The sequence below is a fragment of the Haemaphysalis longicornis genome, unplaced genomic scaffold, assembly GCF_048455015.1.
Source record: "Haemaphysalis longicornis isolate Haplotype H1 unplaced genomic scaffold, Haemaphysalis longicornis Haplotype H1 scaffold_10, whole genome shotgun sequence".
In the NCBI taxonomy this organism is placed as follows: domain Eukaryota; kingdom Metazoa; phylum Arthropoda; class Arachnida; order Ixodida; family Ixodidae; genus Haemaphysalis; species Haemaphysalis longicornis.
In genome coordinates, this window is record NW_027526204.1 from 129,030,627 (window position 1) to 129,036,636 (window position 6,010).

Genomic DNA, 6,010 nt, shown 5'->3' on the forward strand with positions numbered 1-6,010 from the left:
ATGCAAGGACCCTCAAAACGAAGTGCTGGGTACAGCAAGCGCTTAATATATATTTTAATTCGCTTCTAAAATTTACCTAAATGCTCTTCTGGAGACCGGGACCCATCGCTAGCGCCACTAACCATGACGTCAACGAATTGCCAGCATAACAAAGTTTATAACGTCATACCGGTCATACCACGCTAGCGACTCGAGCGACTGCAACGTGAACACAGCAAACACAGTTCGTTTGGTCGTTAGTTGGCTTGGTCGTATCAGCAAGGGACCGATGCTCGAGCCCCTACTGCTGCGCCACGAAGCACCATGCCTGGTTACTGTTGCGTGATGGACTACTGTCCAAGCAAATTCGGGGACCCTGTGAGCTTCCACAAGTTCCCCCGAGAGGAAGCCCGGAGAAACGCTTGGGTGGAGTTTGTCAGGGCTACCGGGCGGCACTACTGGACGCCAGGGAAGTCGAGCATGCTTTGCTCGCTCCACTTTACCTCGGACGCGTACGTGTGCCCGTATGCGGCGAGCTTCCAGATACCAAAGAAACGCTCGCTAGTGTCCGGTGCCGTGCCCACCGTATACCCAGACGCTGCACGCAGACTGTTGCGGCCTGAGAGCGGCGCAACTTCGCCGAAGCGTCAGGTGTGTATTACGTCCGGCAAATAGGTTCGTTGACAGTGGAAGTAATGATCGCGTATTTGATGGTTTCCGCAGTGTCGCACTGAAGTTGACACCGTTGATGTCCATTCTTGCGAAGATATTGCCATGGAAGAAACATCTCCCAGCACAGGCACGTATATGCATTTCGCTGATCGGTTTCGCTGTAAGCCCCCATCGCACTGCTCTGCGCGCAGTGCCGAAAGTTGAAATTCTGCTGTTAGGCTGATGCCTAAAATCCATTCGGTTGTTTTATGTCGTAAATGAGCAAGTTCAGGGGAAGTATATTCGTAATTATGTGTGCGCACTCGAATAGCTTCTACGCCAAATACTATTTATTAAACTTTCCTTCAAGACTCAGCTCTGATAATCTATTAATGCAGCACTTGGCCATCACTCCGACTCACCACCAAGCGAAGCCACACCAGGGATTTCGCGCACTACATGCGACGCCCAGACTCAGTGCACTGTGCAAGTGTCACTGAAGGCAACACGGGCTCGTCCGAAAATGAGAAGCATCGGCGTGCAGACAGCAAGTGCAAACCGGTCTGTGGGTGCCTATGGATCGAGCAAATACATATCTAACCTTTACTGAAAGTGTGTGAGGAACATGTGGGTACAACCGTGTGCATGTTTGTCATTGGTGATAATTACTGAATTGGTGTATCGGGAATTAGCACATCTGTGTGCAGTTTAGCCCGAGTAAGAGCCCGTAGCTGCCTGGCAGCTACCTTTTAATTAATTGCCTTTTTAATTGCAGTTCTTCTGAGCTACAGAAATCGTGTATATGCATCTTTGTTCTTTTTTTTTGCAGCTCCTCTCCTAAAGTATCACTTATTATATGCAAGTGTGGAAGAAGCAACACTGTTGTGTTATGCACTTCACTCATTAGCTTGAATACATGCATGTTGATAGCACCCTTAACCTCACTTTCCACCACAGAATGTCAGACCGAGTGTGATTTTGCGGACATTGTGCTCCCGGATGACGAACAGCCGAGGTGCTCCACACCACTAACACCAGAGCCACCAGAACTGTCCATGACATTTCAAGACGGCACCCGATATGCTTTTTCTTAGTTTATTTTGGCGAGGAAACTTATGTCTGAACTTTGTCGACAGCCAGGTCATTGCATAGCCAAGCCAGTGCCACTGGCCTTTTTTTTTTTTTTTTTTGTGCGACCAGCGGCATGAGCGGCAGGGTAGCTGATTTCACTGTCGGATAAACAAGCATGGTTAGCGCTGTCGAACATAATGAAAAACAGGCAGTCATCGAAAAAGTACAGGCCTATCTAAGCAGATGGTCCGCTCAACCGTCAAGAACAAGGCCGCTGCAGACAAACGCAACTCTGGTGAGATTGAACAACAGCACTCTCGAATACGCAAAGTGCCGCATTCGGAGTTGAGTCTCCACTCTTCAGGTTTTTTTTTTTTTTTTTTTTTATGTACTAAAGAATTCAGGTTCAATGAAGCTCGGCATTTATTATTCTAGGTTATTCTTTCCCCCCGCGTTAACGCTTTGCAGAGGTGCTGCAGGCGCATAGAAAGAAAGTGTCTGTAGCATGTATATGCAGTACTGGTCACCTGCCGTGCTATTTCTCAGCTAGTTTCTGTAAATTTTCGACCTGCTTTTCAAACTCTCGGCACAAAATACTACGAAATGACACTGCAACCTTATTTTTTTAAGAAAGAGATTTAGTGTACCTTTAGTGTACTTGGCAGCACTGTATGGTACTGTCAAGTCTTATGTTTGTTTGTCGTTTTCGTGAATGTCTTTTGCAGTGCCCCTAGCTGTGATACTTGCTTCATGGCGTCTTGCTTGTAATGAGTGGGACAGATGTGAAAACCAGTTGACAAAGCATGAATGCCATTGTTGTTTGATACAGCAAAAGTTGAGTTGCACAGATTAATCTGACCCCATGCCCTTCCTATCACAATTTGCAATGCTGCCAAGCTCATTACTTCCATTTTTTTGTCAGCCTTACAGTCCTGTGTCTGTGTCACTGTCAGTTTTTTCAATTTCCGCTTCTTGCATAGGCACCGTGGCATACTGATTTGTCAATAAGTCTTTTATATGTTACACATATCTCACATTTCACAATATTCACATTTGTAGGCTCAGAAATTTCATGTTTTTAGCCTTTTTCCTCTGCAGGTGTGTGACCGTGTGTCAAGTATTCCCTGCAAAATTCCCTGCGTTCTCTTTCGGCAGCTAATAGGTCTTTACGTGGTTTCCTGTTCGGTTGTGGGTAGAACCATTAAATAAAGGTTTTTAGTTGTTCTAGTTTTGGGCATTTACCAAGACTTCGGAACATGTTAAATAACAAAAGTGTTCAATTAGAAAGCATTTCCTTTAAAACTATCAAGTTATTTGGACCCATGGACAGATGGAGTGGTTTGAAAAAGGCTGTGGCTAGCGTTCCGTCCAGACGGAACGATATACAAGTGCTAAAGTTCCGTCCAGACGGAATACTGAGAGCTTAGCGTTCCGTCCAGACGGAGCCGGCGTGAAATTTGTACAGTTCCGTCCAGACGAAATCAAAACCGGCTGATTAGACGCTGTGCTCAGTCTTCGGAATTGGTGTAGAGGTTGCGCCTCGGGTAATGGCACCATTGTGCCGGGTTCGAGTCCCCCCGGTCTTGATTAACGGATCCGACTCCAAGCCGCTACCTCGACCACGCCCGCTTCACAACAAGCAGCGAGAGCAGCCTTTCTTGATATTTACCCAGCCGAACGAACCGCCGAACGAACAGAATAACCGTTACTTAGTAATCACCATTACGAACTATAATATAGAGATGATCGGAACTCTGGCGATGGATACGTCGGCCTTGGCTCTAGTGAGCGGTAGCGGAGCGGTCGGTTGAGTGCGAAATCAAGACCGACTGCTCTCACCACGTCAATTGTAAAGTGGGCGTGAAGTTAGCTGTTACGCAGGCACAACCACGCAAGAAAAAAAAAAAAATCGAGACCGCGGAGAATAGAACCCGGTACATTAGTGCAATCAACCGAGGCGCAACCTCTACACCAAGTCCGAAGACTGGGCATAGTGCTTAATCAGCCGGTTTTGCTTTCGTCTGGACGGAACTGTACAAATTTCACGCCGGCTCCGTCTGGACGGAACGCTAAGCTCTCAGTTGTATTTTCCGTCTGGACGGAAGGATAACCCGCAGCGCTCCGTTCCGTCTGGACGGAACGCTGGCCACAGCCTTTGAAAAAAGGATAAAGAAAATCTGCTTTATATACTTCTTTATTTTGTTTTGGTGCTTTCCTTAAACAAGCTTTGTGTTCTGTTCTTGCTGTGCATGGACCAAAAGTCCTATTTGTATTATGCTACATAGGGTTTTTTTTAGTCGTGTTGCAGAGCGCATTTTTATCCCACTTGTGTTCATTGTATTAAGTTTTTTGTTGATTGCAATATGTGTTGTCGAATCGCTTTGATGTTTTTGTTGTATCACTGCTGAGATCACCAATCGGGTCCTACGGCTCCATCAAGCTGTTGAAGTGACACCTTTTTCCGCTCTCCTGTATGTATCATTACATTTCATTGAAAATGAACATCATTGATTCATTTATTATAACAAACCTCCATTTTTCTTTAACACCTCTTCACCTTTGGGTTGTAGGAAAGCATGGTTTAGTCATGGCCAATATTTCTACAGCCTTTGCAGCCAAATGGTGCAAAACATGCAACCAACTTGCGCAAATGGTTACAGTTCCTACACTCCTGTGGAGTGCATTTGGCTACCTTGTTTTCATTTCTGTTTGCAAACTGTGATTGTGATGCATATAATTACGAAATAAAGCACCAAATCTGTCGTGACCTTTATTTGTTTGGGAGCAGAGATTTTACTCCGGATATTTGAACCAGGCATATTGAGCCGAAGGAAAAGGCATTCCTGATCTCCTTGACTACGCAGCTTGGCAGCACCTCGCGATTCTTCTGGCCGAGACAGACTCACATCCAGCGTACAAACTGGCGGTGCAGTGTATCGGTACCTGCTACAAAAATAAAATAAAAAAGAATTAGCAATCATATGCAATTGCAACAGGTGGGATACGTACACTAGATTTTTTTGTTGGCACCTAACACAGATGGACCAGAAATGTCTACATAAACACTTGAATTTTTTTTAAACTATACAATGCATTGGGTCTTGTCACGTTAACAGAGCAGCCTTTGATATCTCCCTGCTTGTGCTAGGTGTTGCAGCAGCAGCAGTGCTTCCTTCAAAGTCCAAGTATCCAGGCTTATGCAATCGAAGTGCAGACTAGGGAAGTTTAGAATCACGGTACACATAAATATTCACAACATTACCAAGGCAGTGGCTGGCTGGGCTACAAAATATTAAAGTACAAAATTTTGTACTAGAGTGTGGCTGGTGATGGTCCCTCAATCTGCGATTGCAACATTAGCTGCTACAATTAGTACAGTTATAAATAACTAAAGCGGGGCAGGTGAAAACTACCTTTTATCAACGTCCCGATCTTTTAAGAGGATCCGAATTTTTGTTTTAAATTGAGAATAAGTGCAATTATTGCAGCAAGCTCATTACATCCAATTTGATGCGAATGCAGTACGTAATATCGGACTTTACGTTCCTAAACCACGATGTGGCTATGAGAGACGTCGCAGTGGGGGGGGGGGGGGGGGGGGGGCTCCGGTAATTTTGATCACCTAGGAATCTACATACACGGGTATTTATGCATTCCGCCGCGGCCGGGAATCGCACCCGCGAACTCGAGCATAGAAGGGTGAGTGTTCGTACGTACGTGTGAATATCGGGTGCATCGACAAGGGCAGGCCTATCTTGCCGCAGCGTATAATATGCCACCTGCAGAGCATGAATGTTGAGGCATATCGGCTCAAAACCGGGGTGGCTTGTGATGCATTTTGGGCCCTCTGGCACAGGGGCGGCCGCCCTCAAAATTTCGGCGCAGCACACGGACTCGAGCTCGCTGTCCATTGGCCGGCAACGACCACACGTGCACCTGAAATATAGTTTTCGCCGTATCTAATACTCTACCGCAGGCCGCCCCCGGACTGGGTTGTACGCTTGCGAACTCCCAAATGAGTTCAAAATATCACCAGACCACATCTTTTCAACTTTTTATATGAATAAAGCACTCACTCACTCACTGTCGCACGGCCAGAAATACTTCAGAATAAAAGAGCACGCGCGCGCTGCCGCTTGCATGAGTATGCGCCGAAGTAAACAATGCCACAAAACTAACGCTTCAATCGCTCGTGACCGGCGAAAAAAAAAAAAGTTTGGCAGCGTGAGTGCACGAAAAATAAGCCAAGAAGCGCGTAGCATCAACACTCTAGGCGAGCGGGCGCCGGACGTTCGCAGCTCAACGAGAT